This window comes from Martes martes (assembly GCF_963455335.1).
Source record: "Martes martes genome assembly, chromosome: 10".
In the NCBI taxonomy this organism is placed as follows: Eukaryota; Metazoa; Chordata; class Mammalia; order Carnivora; family Mustelidae; genus Martes; species Martes martes.
The window spans coordinates 110,984,546-110,998,825 of NC_137898.1; the positions used below are offsets into that span (position 1 = coordinate 110,984,546).

Genomic DNA, 14,280 nt, shown 5'->3' on the forward strand with positions numbered 1-14,280 from the left:
GCTGCTTTTGGTATCAGAAGAAAGCCTATGGCTGATTTGGTTAAATCCCATTTATACTCTGTCTTTATTTACAATGTCACTTTAAACATTTCCTAAAAGTATTTGAGACAATAATAAACCCAAGTAAATTACCTTCACCTATGGGGCAAATGAGGCAGTTTCCCTCTGGAAGAGTCTGTGTACCTAGTGAGGACATGAGCATCCAGTGAAGTCGCAGTGATGACATCCCTCCCTCGATCAGTCAAGGAGAGATTTGGGATTCTTTTTTTTTAGATTTTTTTATTTTTTGATAGAGATCACAAGTAGGCACAGAGGCAGGTAGAGAGAGAGGGGGAAGCAGGCTCCCCGCTGAGCAGAGAGCCCGATGCGGGGCTCCATCCCAGAACCCTGAGATCATGACCTGAGCTGAAGGCAGAGGCTTAAACCACTGAGCCACCCAGGCGCCCCGAGATTTGGGATTCTTGCTCGTGTTTTCCCACGCTTTCTTCAGCGACAGCTATATGTCTGGGGGGACAGGTAGGTAAAACAGAGAGAAGGCAGCTATTCTGATAAAGGCCAAACCTTACAGATGTTTGACGCTAAGGTCATTTTAGGATGTGATTACTTGAGAATTGCTCCCAAATGAGCACGTGTCTGTGGGAACACCAGCAAGAGGACAGATGGCGGTGGCTGAGGAGTGGCTGGTAAGCCACCTGCCACGTGAGGGGCTGGGCTCTGGCTGAGCCGACCCACAAACAACACAAGAAGGTGGGGGTCATTTTTTTAAATCTGGTGGGCCAAGCATCAGACTCAAATCAGGTGAACAAATAAGTGCCGATTAGCAAGTTTAGGGAATGGCTAAGCTTGCATCATGCTTCCTATTTTCTCAAGTCCTGAGAAGCACTATGTCAGGGAACCCCAGATGGATGAGGGACTCAGTCTTCAAAGGATGTAGCACAGTCACTCACCATGTGAGATAAGAAAGGAGGGGAGGGCAGGGCAGGGAAGGAAAGAGAAGGGAAAGAAACATTTCTAAGGCTATTTTTGAGCATTTGAAATCTGTATACAATGCCACTTTTGACTTTATTACAGGTATGCAGATGAGGGAGAGAGCAGGCAACGTGAAAATTCACCATCCTGGAGAAATGAAAACTCTTTCAGATCATGCATTTACATTTCACACATGCTGGTCAGCATGCCGCGTTGGAGATATAATGTTCATGTATAACATTCTCCCTGAGGCCACATTCCAGAACTTTCCTCCTCTGGCGATTAGCTTGAAAAATGCTCTGCTGACACTCACTAAAATGACAACTAGGAAGGTTTTTTTTCCTCTTTCTTCAGGAATCAAACACTCTTCCAGGGTTTATTTTTGTGATTTATAGCAATAGAGGCCCATGCCAGCCACAAAATTCAGGGCTGCCTGCAAATGTATTTATGATCTGCTTTAAAGGTACAGTGATTTCTGGCTTTCACTGTGGTTGCCTACATGTCTGTACTGTTCTCATGGAGGGAGTAAAAGGTGGGGAAAGCAGAATTGATCAGAGTTGTCTTTCATCTTTAAAAGAGTAAGGGAATTTCAAAATCTAGGTATTAATCCATTTTAACACAAAAATACTCAATGTAGATTTTATTCATTCTCAATTATATATTTGAGTTTTAAAAGTTAAATTCCTAAATAAAACCATAATAAAAGAATGATACACTTATGTCTACATAAAAATTAAATGGATATGATTTTGCCAATCCAAATTGATGCTTTTTGTAAAATTTTCTCTTTATATAGTGAAAATATAGTGAGGGCATCTGCTATAAACGTTGGACAGGGAAGCGAATTGGAGCATTTCCAGGGGCCTGGCGGCAAACGGTACCCTGCCTCTATATGGCAGTTGCTGACCCGCATCACATAGATAAGATAATAACATTCACTGAGGACAAGTAGATCTTTTAGGTTAGGCTTCTGCAACAATTCATATTGTAAAACAAATTAAAGAAAAAGTTTTAAACTCATTTTAGAGCTATGACTTGATGCACATGAATTGATAAATGTTTGCTGAGTGAATATTATTTTATTCTCTCCAGTGGTATTTCCTCAAGGCCATCAAGGGTAGAATGCATCATGTGTCATGTGTCCTTAAGGGAGAATAAAATGCTGCTAATTAAACTGTGATACAACCTAATTTCAGTGGTGGGGGAAAAATCTTATTATCAATGAAATAGAGTAAGACACTGAAGCCTACCACTTATTTCCAAATTCCAGGCTATGATGTTTCTGCAGAAGAATCCATTGTTGATGATAAAGAGGACTAAGGGTCTGCAGAAAATCACACTAGGGGATTCTTATTCCCCAACTCAAACATTTCTATTCAGGTTACACCAGGCTGAGGACTTCCATGATATGTTATAGGTTGATTACATATGAGCAACTCACGTCCTTAACTCACTGGAGATCCTCCCAACCCCTTACTGCATAGTCTCTGGGCTCTGGTTCCCTTCCCTATCATAGTCCCTCCAGTATACACACAGCATACACAAATCACACACAAATGTTCTCACACATACATGGGGCTCAGCACAACTTTCTTATTGCTACCATTCTTATGCTCTCACCATAAACATCTCAGGAGTGATGAACATGCCTTATCTACGCAAAGAATGAATGAGTATGGAAATGCTTGGTTGAAGACAGAGCATTATCTAGTCCAAGATCCATTTTCCTGTCCTTACTATAGCTGATATGATTTCATGTGGTGCTGCTTCTTGAAGGGCCTGTTTTTGGTCTCTGTGATCCCTGTTCTCTTGGTTCCATCTCTTTCACATTCTTCTTCCTCCTGCCTTTTAAACCTAAGTGTTCCCTAATGTTCCACTCTTGACCCTTTTCTTCCCCTTCACCTCTTCTAAGTGACCTTCTCTTTTGGGGTCTCAATCAGATCCAACAAATGACTTGTCCAAGGCCAGACAACAAGCTGGTAGGAAAAGACCTCAGCTCTTATTTCTAGTCAGTAAACATGTTCACTTATTATGCTCAGTTCTTTCTAGGCAGTAGAGACACAAAACAAACAGGATATAGACTTTGCCCTCCAGGAGTGGGAAACCTAGTAGATCTCACACATGGAGTCTAGGGCCTTTCTGAAGTCAGTACAGAAGTTCTGAGCTGCTTCAAATGAAAATACATTTCAGCCATGTCAGACTAAACCAGACTATCCTCTTAGGCAAGGCTTCCTAACCAGTCTGTCAGTATTATGGACTCTTCATGGATGTGTGACAAGATTCTGATCAGTGATTATGTGAAATTCTCTCCCTCTCTTTTTAGGGGGGGGTACATATAATTTACAATAGTATGTGTTAGGTAGAATATTTTGCTAAGAAGATTGTATGAGTAGGTTAAGAGAGTATTAATTTTTACTGTGGGTTAGGAGATAAGAGAAGTAAGCAAAACAAGCATGGCAATTGTGTGAGTTTACGTAAGCAATATGAGATCCTTACTACGTAGTAATTCTCTCACTATAATTATTGCTGGTGTATTTAATAGTATTTTACATCTTTAATTCCTTTTAAGTGTGCCCTTAAAACTTGTGTCATGTCACTTCCATTTAAACGTGGCAAATAAAATGCATGAAATCCCACCAACATGAGAGTAAAGAAATAAAAAAGGCATAAATCTATAAGGCTGAGGACAGCAGGGGAATACATGAGATATCAGCAGATTTCTAGAGTTTGAAAAGGATAGACACGTGGTAATTGACTTAGCCTAATTGATGAAGCCTGCAGTGAGGGAAGTGACCCAAAGGCAATACAATTTAGAATACAGAATCTTGGTTATATTCAGGACTTAGCAATGCCCAGTTCCTCCAAAAGTGTAGTGTAGGATGAAGTCAACACAGGAGGTTTGGCTGACATTTTCCATAAGGAATAGTTAAGATCTCTTTCCCCATTCTTTGGAAGCAAATATAACCGCTCTCTGTCCTATCAGAAGAGGTGAGATTATTCTTGCAGAAGGTGATCTAGAGAGGCTCTGAACTTTTGGTTTATACTGGGTGGCTCAGTGGTTAAAGCCTCTGCCTTCAGCTCAGGTCATGATCCCGGGGTCCTGGGATCAAGCCCCGCATCAGGCTCTCTGCTCAGCTGGGAGCCTGCTTCTTCCTCTCTCTCCGCCTACTTGTGATCTCTGTCAAATAAATAAAATCTTTAAAAAAAAATTCTTTCCCATTTAGATTTTTATACCCAGCCAAAATACTAAGTATGAGGTGAGCATGAAGACCATTTTGGACAGACAAGCCTTTCATATACCTCCCAAGCATGTCTTTTTAGGAGTTTCTGAGGGAAGCATTCCACCAAAATGAAGGTAGAGAATGAGAAGACCTTGGACCCAGGAATCAGAAGATCCCATATTTGAGAAAGGTAAAAGGAATTCTCAGGATGTTAGTGAGCAGGGGCTTAACAAAGGATGTCTTCATGAAAAAGGTGAACTGATATATTACTTGACAGATAATTATGTACTGTTTTAAGTGACAGGTATTACTCTGATAATAACAAAAACTTTAAAGATGACACACAGAGGATGGTGCTTCTAGCCTCTGGAGGTCCAGTGTCTAAACTCTGTGAACCCATAGAGAAAGACAGAAAAGAGAGAAAGAGTGAAAGATAAACTAAGGCTTAAGGAACCAGAGCACTGCCTGCAACAAGTGGGTGGATTCAAAAAGCCCACCCTACTTCTAGAACAGTATTCAACTAGGCCATAAGCTGCATGTTGAGGGCTGGAGGGGACGTAGATGTAGAGGCACTGGAAATCATCAACAGGATGGTCATAGAGTTTGGGTCAACACATGCTGACATGGTTCGGTGTGGCTGTGCCCATTATCTAATAGAATGTCCAAGTCATTTGAAATAGTAACTATGAATCCTCCTTTTGGGAATGAAAATAAAAAGGGGATAGATATGAATTTTCTGAAGACTGCTTTGGAAATGGCAAGAATAGCAGTATATTTGTAAAAATTCTCATCTGGAAAACACAGTCATGAGAAAACTATAGAATGGAAAATCAAGATCAATACTACTCCAAAGCTGCAATATAACCTACCAGCATCATATTAATTTCTTCAAAAGAAATCCGTGGACATGGAAGTGAACCTAATTTGGTTTTCTTTTTAAAAAACTCCAAAGATAGGGCACCTGGGTGGCTCAGTGGGTGAAGCCTCTGCCTTCGGCTCAGGTCAGGATCTCAGGGTCCTGGGATTGAGACCCGCATCGGGCTCTCTGCTCAACGGGGAGCCTGCTTTCCACGATCTCTCTGCCTGCCTCTCTGCCTACTTGTGATCTCTCTGTCAAATAAATAAATAAAATTTTAAAAAAATCCTTTAAATTAAAAAAAAAAACTTACAAAAAAAAGGAGCCTTCAACAAAATTGAGAATCACTATAACCATAGGGGCATGTTTTACAGCCAAGCAATGATGTTTAGCACCTGACTTTGTTCAGAACAGAAGTTAGAGGTAAATTTATTGCTCTTTAACAGCTTTGGGAGACTACAACAAAAATGAACAGGAATTTGGTATCTAACCCACACCACTTCCATGACTGACTTGGTTCTCTTAGGAACTTTAAATCTTCTAGAGCCTCCATATGGTGTTAGGTGTTGCCATTAAAATATTTACTGATACTGGGTGGCTCAGTGGGTTAAGCATCTGACTCTTGATTTCAGCTCAGGTCATGATCTCAGGGTCATGAGATGGAGCCCCACTTGGGCTCTGCCCTAAGCATGGCGCCTGCTTGAGATTCTCTCCCTCTCGCTCTGCCCCTTCTCCCTCCACATTCTCTCTTTCTCCCCCCAAAAAAAAAAAAAAAAAAATTTAAAATATTTATGGAGCTTGTTTCCTAGTGGTTAAAATATTTAATGGTTTATATCAGTGATGTCTTATATTTGGTGAAATGTGGTAGATGGGTTTAGGAGAAAAAAGTGGCAATTAAAATATGATACACTCTAGCAATATTTCCTAATTTCATGAATGTTATGATGAAAAAAAAAAAGGCGTCTTGGAATTGATGAAACACAGTATTTTCCCAAACAGCATTCTTTCTTATTCCGACCCTTTATCCCCATGCTAAATCAATCTTCAGAGTCAGTAAACCCACAAAATGATATCTGTCTCCATCTTGTTTGACAACCTCCTCCTACTTGTCCCCATAGCACTAATTTGAAAACACCAGCTTCGTGTGCCTCTTCAAGGTGCCTTATTCCAGAAATACCCAGAAAATGAATAAACATTTCCTTTTGTGCTTTTCAGAGTGCATCATGTTCAGTAGGCCCTAGTGACTAATATGCCAGCATGAGCACGGACGTGCACCCTCTAACAGTCAGGATTTCTTATCACAAGGAACAGAAACTAGCTCTGCCTATTTTAGCCAAAAAGGAATTTGTTCTGAAGGTAACCCACAGACTCTCTGGGAGGGCCAGAGAACTAGGTTTAGAGGTTATGTGGCCAAAAATAACCCTTAAAATGATGGCATGGGGCCGGTCCAGTAAAGACACCTCTCCTGCTGCCACCAGGTCCAGACTCCAGAGCAGGCCCTGCTGATCTCCCAGCATGGGGCAAGGGGTGTTGTTGTCTGGAGCACCTGCCACTGGGGCAGAGTCTGGGTCACGGGCCCTGGATGCAAACATTATATACCTAGCATTGTAGCTCCTGTGGTGGGGTTGGGCTCTGCCTCAGAATGTGGGAGAGCCTGCAACATGGGAAAGGGGTTCAGATGACAGTGTTCAAAAGGAACAAGTGTCCACTCGACTCTAAAGAAATACTTTCAAAAGCCAAAACACAATGCAGAGGAGTACACACCAAGTACATGGAGTGAGCATGTTTGCCTTCCATCTTTGTCTAAGTTGATTAGGTGCACTGTGCAATTTTATATTAAAACCTGGACCCATGCCTATTTTATGGCTATTCAAAATACATATCATTTTGAATTAGGAATTTTACTTATGATCTTAGATAATGAAAGCATACTTGGATATGGCCTTTTAAATTTAACCCAGTGGTGGTCACAGAATAGATGCACTTCCTTTAAGTGATGACTGATTAATTATCTAGGGAATAATCATTAAGAAAAAAAGGATAAGGATAGATATTCACTATAAGTCCACAAAAGGATATGTAATAGTTACATGTTACATAAATATTACCGAATTAGGCTAAATGAGACATTGGCAGACTCACGACGTATAGGTGCGTGGAAGCTCAATTTAAACTGCATAATCAGATTTAGGAGGTGCTTTTAAGGTCATGTGAGCCAGCGTCCAACCCAACAAAGGCAGTCCCCCTTGTTATATCCCTGACAGGTGGTCCACAGTGCATCGTTTTGAGTATAGTATATTGTATTGTTTGTTTCTGATTCCTATTCACCTAGGAATCTCACCAAAGATAGCATTAATTTCTTTTGTCTTGTTGGTTAATACTCAAGTGACCTAAAACTTTTTTACAACCCAAACTGTTAAACTAGGAATTCCATTCCATGTCCTTGGGCAGCTGATTTTAGAACCTAAATGAAGCCAACATCTATTCTTTTGAAACATAGTCTTAGTTTCAGCCCTTGCTCTGGGCTCAGGGATATCAAGTTTAATAGTGATTGTCATTCAAATTCACTAGTGCTTTGAGCTTTGCATCATTAGCAAACCTAACATACTTACAGTCTAAGTATGCCTGAGTTGATAAAACTGTAGAAATGTCAGGGTCAAGGCAGGCCAACACAAGCCACCTTCTATGTTGGCTTCCACACCTGTGAACATTCTATGGGTACAGCTGATCAACCCAGCTATTAGACCACATCCTAGACCTCATTTCTGTGTCTCACCCACAAACATTACTCAAGAGCCTCGTTTACAGATGTGCTCCAGAAGGATTGTGAGGATGTAAAAATCTGATGGTCTGGCTCTATTTTAAATACTCTAGTTATCTACAATTCAAAGGAGCAGTAGGAGACATTCCTGATACAACACAGAAGTCTTCAGTGAAGCAAAAACTATGACACCCAATCCTTTTTGTAAGTCTTGATTTTCGTATGCTGGGTTTATTTACTGTTGGGCTACGTACACACTGTACATGAGTCAATATCAAAGTCAAAATTCTACATAAGGCATTTTAATATAGGCCTTAAAAATAATGATGTCCATAATGTGCATTTTAATTATAATAACTTTGATAGATGCTTATTGCCATTTTAAAAGAATATATGATTTAACTTCTTGAATAAAAACAATTGTTTTAAGTTTTTTGCTAACTTAAGCAACCAAAGAAAATCTAATTAAAATTAAAGTGTTCTACTGGAATGTAGAATCTTCAGAAAATTTGGCTTCTAAATTCTGAAGTCTGGAACATTCTTATTCTTCTAAAAAGGAAGAAATGTATAGTAAATTCATTGCAGGGATTGATTTACACTTAAAATATTTATAATGCCTACTGGTGATGTAAAAAAAAGGGGAGGGTGGGAAGCCGAGTTTATGATGTCATTGATATTTGCTAAGCCAAAAAGCAGCTGTGGGATAAATAAATTATTAGTTTCACCATGAATGAGTCCTTCAAAACACATGGCAGCTTTTTGCCATCTAGTTGTACAAGAGAAATAGGAGGGAGAGCTACAGCAGCTGAAATGAGCTCTTCTACTAAGCATTCTAATTAACCAAGTCCTAATACCAATAATTAAAATGGAAACTACATTTAAAAACTATGTAAGGACCTTTGAATTCTGCAGTTATTAGCTTGTTTGAGACTGATTTTTTAAAGGGGTTTAATGAGCTCCTCTTAAGCATTTACCACAATCATCTCGCTTTGTACCAAAAAAGCAAAAAATGAAACAGAGCAAATTGTGATTATTTCAGTGGTGTCTAAAACAGCAGAGGGTACACAGACAATATACAAATTGTCTAATTACCCTGAAGATGAAGTTATTTGTCCCTTAAAACAGTAGTAACAGCTAACATTTATTTTATAGACAGAGGGTTGGAGCTGGCACCGTTTTCTTTTTAAATGCGCCTATCTTTCATTTTCACACCACAGAAACTGATGTAAAATAAGACTTGCTTGTGGTCAGCGTGATTGCGCTTTCTCCTGGGATGCAAGAACACACTGTCTTCAGATTCTTTCAATTCACAGTATTTACTGAGGATTTAGAATGCCAGCAGAGCACACGATTTCCGTTAAATCTCTCTTGGGTAGTAGTGCACGTAAGCCGTCATTGGAGACCACCGCAGTAAGCCTTCCTTTAATAAGCCATATCGATGGGGAATCTTGCTCAAAATAAAATCCATGGTCTAATTGCCTAGGAATTTTAGTAAGTTCAGTATGTCCTCGATCACTTTTTTTTTCCTCATCCACTATCAGAATTATAAGGCAAGACATGTTTGGCAGACACTACAAAGAGGAACAGTACAAATACTTGAAATAGAACTTTTCATTTTTTGCTCTATTTTTAAAGGATAATCCTTTGATCAGAAAGACCTGAATTAACCACTTCATGATGCATTTTAGCACAGAGTAATTTTTATGATTTTTAAGACTTATTATAAAATATGAATTGGAAATTTAACCATCTGGATACTCAAACATATGAGCCTTTTCTGAAGATGGCCCCTCAGATAACTAGATTTGTTGATAGAAGTGCTATCTAGAATGGCACTCTGTGTCCTTTGCTTGAGACTGACAGATTGGAATCTTCGAGTTCTCTGCATGGACTGTACTGGTTTGATCTTCAGCTTCTCTGGAAACTTCCTGTGCTGATTAATAGTGAAGGCACCCACTGGGTTTTCAAAGATGCAAATATAAGTGGTGTGCTATTTTTTGGAATTAATTGCATTTAGAATATTCTGAGTAGGTACTCTCTGGTACTACAAGCATATGGTCATTTTCACATAGTGCTATTTCTGTAAAATCTCCATTCTTAACACCATCAGAATCTGCTTCCTTAAAGATAGCTGGACAACATCAGAAAATGATGGCAAGTTAGTATCTTTTCCTGCTTGAGGCAGTAGATTGGCTAAAACCAAAACATCTGCTAATCCTATGTCAGAAGTTTGTGCCAGAAGCAACTGAATATTGATCAGCAGCTCCAATATTACATTTAAATATCTACTTTCACACGAAATACTGTAAAATGCTATACTCCAGTGTTACTTGATGACAGTTTATCTGAGGAAAGCAGGATGGAAGTGGAACCATGAAGCAGGACTTTAAGTATTAGTCAGAGGGCAGGCCGATGCTTTTTTAAATGCAGGGAGATGCATTCACCCAGGTACCATTTAGTGAGCCCTGCACTTGTCCCACCTCTGCTCCCTCCCACCAGCAACTATGTAAAGTCTCTTTTCGCATCTCCTCCTCACTTCCTTGCCCAACAGGCCACTCTGTCCTCTAACTGAGGCTATCAAGTAAAACCCTTCAACTTCTGGCTCCCATTCACTAGGTATAAACCCAGGGGTGGTTTTCTTCCCAGAATAAGGATAGGATCTCAAAGCCAGATCTGTCAGAAGTGCTGGTCATCTCACTCCCCGACTGGAGCTGCCCGCAGAATTCAGTGTCGATCCCAGGCTCCCCCCACACACTTGGCATAGCAAGTTTCAGGTCTCAAGGTGTGGGTTCCCCCTCATACACCCACGCCGTCCCTACTCATCTTCACAGCTTTGGCACCTCTCCCTAAGCCTAGCAAGCAGAGGTACTCAACAATTATGTGCTGAACTGAAACTACTAACTTTTAAGCATGAGTTATTTTCAATAGCTTGAACCAGAAATGAGCTTGTCCCAGATTGTCTGCAGAACAGCATCTGACTCCTGCTCCACTTTATTTTCAACCCATAAGTGACCCAAAAACGAGGAGTGAGAAAGTTCCAGTGACTAGAGTTGCTAGATAAAATACAAGCTGCTCCATCAAAACTGATTTTCAAATAAACAACAAATATTTTTTTAAGTATAAGTATGTCACAAGTAGTCATGGGGCATACTTATACTAAAACAATTATTCATTGTTTATATGAAATTCAAATTTAACTGGTCAGCCTGTATTTTTACTTGCTAAGTCTGACAGTTGTACCAGTGACTCCTTAAAAATTCTAAAGATGTTTCTTTAGAGCCCTTGGAGGTTTGTGTCCTAGTTCTGCAAACTTCTCACTTGGGCAGATTTTATGTCTTTTAATGCAGCTCTGTTTCTTTCTGAACATCTCAGTAGCATGCTTTAGGAAATGCTGTTTACTGTACATAATTTCCATTTATTTTGCTAATTTATAGAACTCCTTTCTAATATCTGTTAATAATTTTAGCAGAAAGAACACTGTAGCATTGCTCAAAATCTCTTGCAAAGCTGATATTCATCGTTATTACTATGCCTGAGTCAAGTCCTTTCTACATATGTTAATAATTTTTAAAAATTTCATATTTTCAATTAAACCAGCAAAACACAAAACACAATATTGAAAATAAGTAAGTCTTTCATTTGGGGATTTCTTTTCTTCATTAATCAGGCACCATGAAACGTGCTGTCCTCACTCACAGGCTAGGTAGGGGGAGGCAGCCTGGCAGGCGGAGGTGGGGCCTGTGATGTAACTGCAGCGGGTCTTTGTTGGTGAAGCCATCCCTAAAGGGGAAACGTCTGTAAACCCAAGCGCTTCAGCTTCAGTGTGAATGGGCTGGCAAGCAGAAAGAGCTGCCTCTTAGAGTTTCCTGTAAATCTCGGAGGCTTGAAACCCTGGTCAACAGAAGAATTCCTCACAGGTCCTTAAAAGACATACCTGTCTCAGTAAGGAAAGCAAAAGCAGGTTTCTGCAAACGACTACGGCCAGAGAGTGCTAACTGCTGCATGCGCCGGGCTGGTGTACCGAAGGTGATGGTGCAGTGGGAGTGAAAGGGACAGCTTGTTCCGATCCTGAAAGTTTCCCACATTAATGCGTTCTTCTTTCCGTGTTCTTGACAGTGATTTCTCATTACTTATTCCCATGAAAGCATTAAGGAGAGAGAAATACCTCCCTAAGGAGAGGGATACTGGAGTGTACCTTCCTCAGAATTTCAGCCGGACTAACCTCAGCTTCAACTTCGAGGCAGAGAAGGACGAAGTCCGCCCTAACTACTGGGTGTCACAAGAGGATAATGAATTAAGACGTTTAGCCCAACACAAGCACGGTACCTGCTTTCCACCATATTGGCAGCTCCAGTTAAGGATGGTTGTCAAGCTACCGGCACAACACGCACACACTGCAGAGATGCAGAACAATGCCTGGAAGCCTGCCCAAAACTGGTCTCTCCAAAGGACACACTCAACGTATGGGACCATGCCAAAACTCCCTGGGGGTTAGTAGCGGCATTTTCCTAGTTGGTGCGAGAAAGGGAGGAAATTTGGAAAGCTGAAGGCACGGGGCTGCTACCTGGCTGTGCAGAGCATCAGGGCTGACAAACACACTCATTAAACTTGATCCGAAGCAAGCGAGCCTGTGAGGTCGTTTCTGAAATATTCATAAGGCGTGTTACCGGACTCCCACTGAGAGGTAGAGCAGGAGCACGCACCCACACCGGGGAAAAAGGCACTCACAACACACCCCACCACCACAATCTGCTGCCCGTCGCTCCCCACACGCCTGTTCGAGTCTACCTGCCCGGGAAAGAGATGCTCTCGGAGTGAGGAGTTTCCCAGCAGTTGCAGGAGCTCCTCACACGGCCCCTCGGGGACCGCAGCGCGGAGGACCCCTTGCCCCGCAGCCCTGCAGCGCCCCTGGGGCCCAAGGCCGCGGCGCGGGGGGTGGCAGGGGTCCAGGACCCGGGAGGGCCACTCGTCGGGGCCAGGCCGCCCGTGGTGTCCCCACCTCCCATGTTGGCCTCTGCCAAGGATGCCTCCTCCAGAGCCCCCGTTCGGTTCGGTCGCTAGGTGACCCGCGTCCGGGCCGAGACGCAAACGGCCTCCCGCGCGGCCCCGCGGGTGTTAGTTCGGGGGGTGCGCAGGAGGAAAGGATGACGGTCCTGGTTGCCCCCGAAGCCCCTGCACCGAGGCAGGGCGCACTCTCATTCCAGCCCCTCTCTGGCCACAACCCTGACCTCTCCGCTGCGCCCCAGACGCAACGCAGCTCGCACGGTGCTCGCACGTCCTCGTCGCCACCTCCCTGCTCTCCAAGGGCATTCGCCCCTCGCGCCTCTGCCCCTCCGGGGTCGCCCCCAGGCGCGGCGACTCACCCGGACCCCGGCGGCGGCGGGAAGCTCAGCAGGTCCCGGCGCGCGGCGGCGGGGTCTCCATGCCCGCCCTCCGCAGGCGCTCGGGCTGCGCGCTCGGCGGCGGCGCTGGACGCGGTCCCTCCTTCCCCCGCACCGCGGCTGCACAGGGTGGCCGCGGCTGTCGCACTGGCTGCGGGCGCGGGCGGGGCGGAGGCGGGCCAGGAATCTGGGTCGCGGGGAGCGGAGCGAGCCGGGAGGCACCCGGGCGGCCGGCGGCGGGGAGGCGACCGAGAGCAGCCCGCGGAGGGCGTGCGAAGGCTTCCCTGGGAGCGCGACGCGGGCGGCGACTGAGCATGCCCAGTCCCCAGCCGGGGGCGCGGGCGCGGGGCCGGGGGAGGGACCGCTGCTGGGGCCCAGAGCGGGGCCGCGGCCGCGGTTGGCCCGGTTGGGTCGCGCCCGGCGGATCTGCGGGAGGTCCGGGGACCCGGACACCTGTCAGTGTGTCCGGCAGTGAGGGGCAAGGTGTGCTTCTCGCTTGCTTCCCAGAGAATTGTCCAGAAGGCAAAGTTTGCTTTAGCTCAGCTCCGGCCCTTGCGGCCTCACAGACTGATTCCCGCAACCCAGGTACGCACGCCCCACCTGCTTTCCTGTGTCGGGTACCAGCCTCCTGGGTGCGCGGGCAGCGCCCGCCTTTCCCGACTCCTGGACCTGCCGGGTCAAGTTCTCCAAGAGCCAGCTCTTTAATTAGGTGTAATTGAGAGATGCTGTCAGTCCTCCCAGGTCACATGTCTGCATTTCAACCAGGGCTTCGAAACAGTATCTTCACCCCGGGGTTAATTGTAGTGGATGGATGGTACGCACCGTGGTCGGGGGCTATTTTAGGGCACCTTGCTTCACGGTGCAACAGGAACGGCCCGGAATGACTCACTTAACACCCTCCGAAACCCGTGCCTTTCAGTGGTGTGGCGCTTCACGCTGAATGGAGAACGTTTTCTCGATATCCAAGCAAAACGCTGCTTACGTTAGAGGCAGCACGGGGTCAGGGAAAGAGGGTGAGCCTCGAGGTTGGCCTGATCTCAGTTTTATCTACCACCCGCATTTCCTAGCCATGCTGCGCCTCTGTAGCCTGGA

The 14,280-nt window shown here is 44.0% G+C and overlaps 1 protein-coding gene across 1 annotated transcript in view; it reads right to left on the reverse strand.

The window, feature by feature from the left end:
• ELMOD1 (ELMO domain containing 1) overlaps positions 1 to 13,306 on the reverse strand; it is a gene marked incomplete at its 5' end in the record, with an annotated part of 61,161 nt that extends 47,855 nt beyond the window's left edge. Inside the window, one exon of the mRNA XM_080815323.1 lies at positions 13,171 to 13,306. The remainder of the gene's footprint in view (positions 1 to 13,170) is intronic.
• Positions 13,307 to 14,280: the final 974 nt, after the last annotated feature.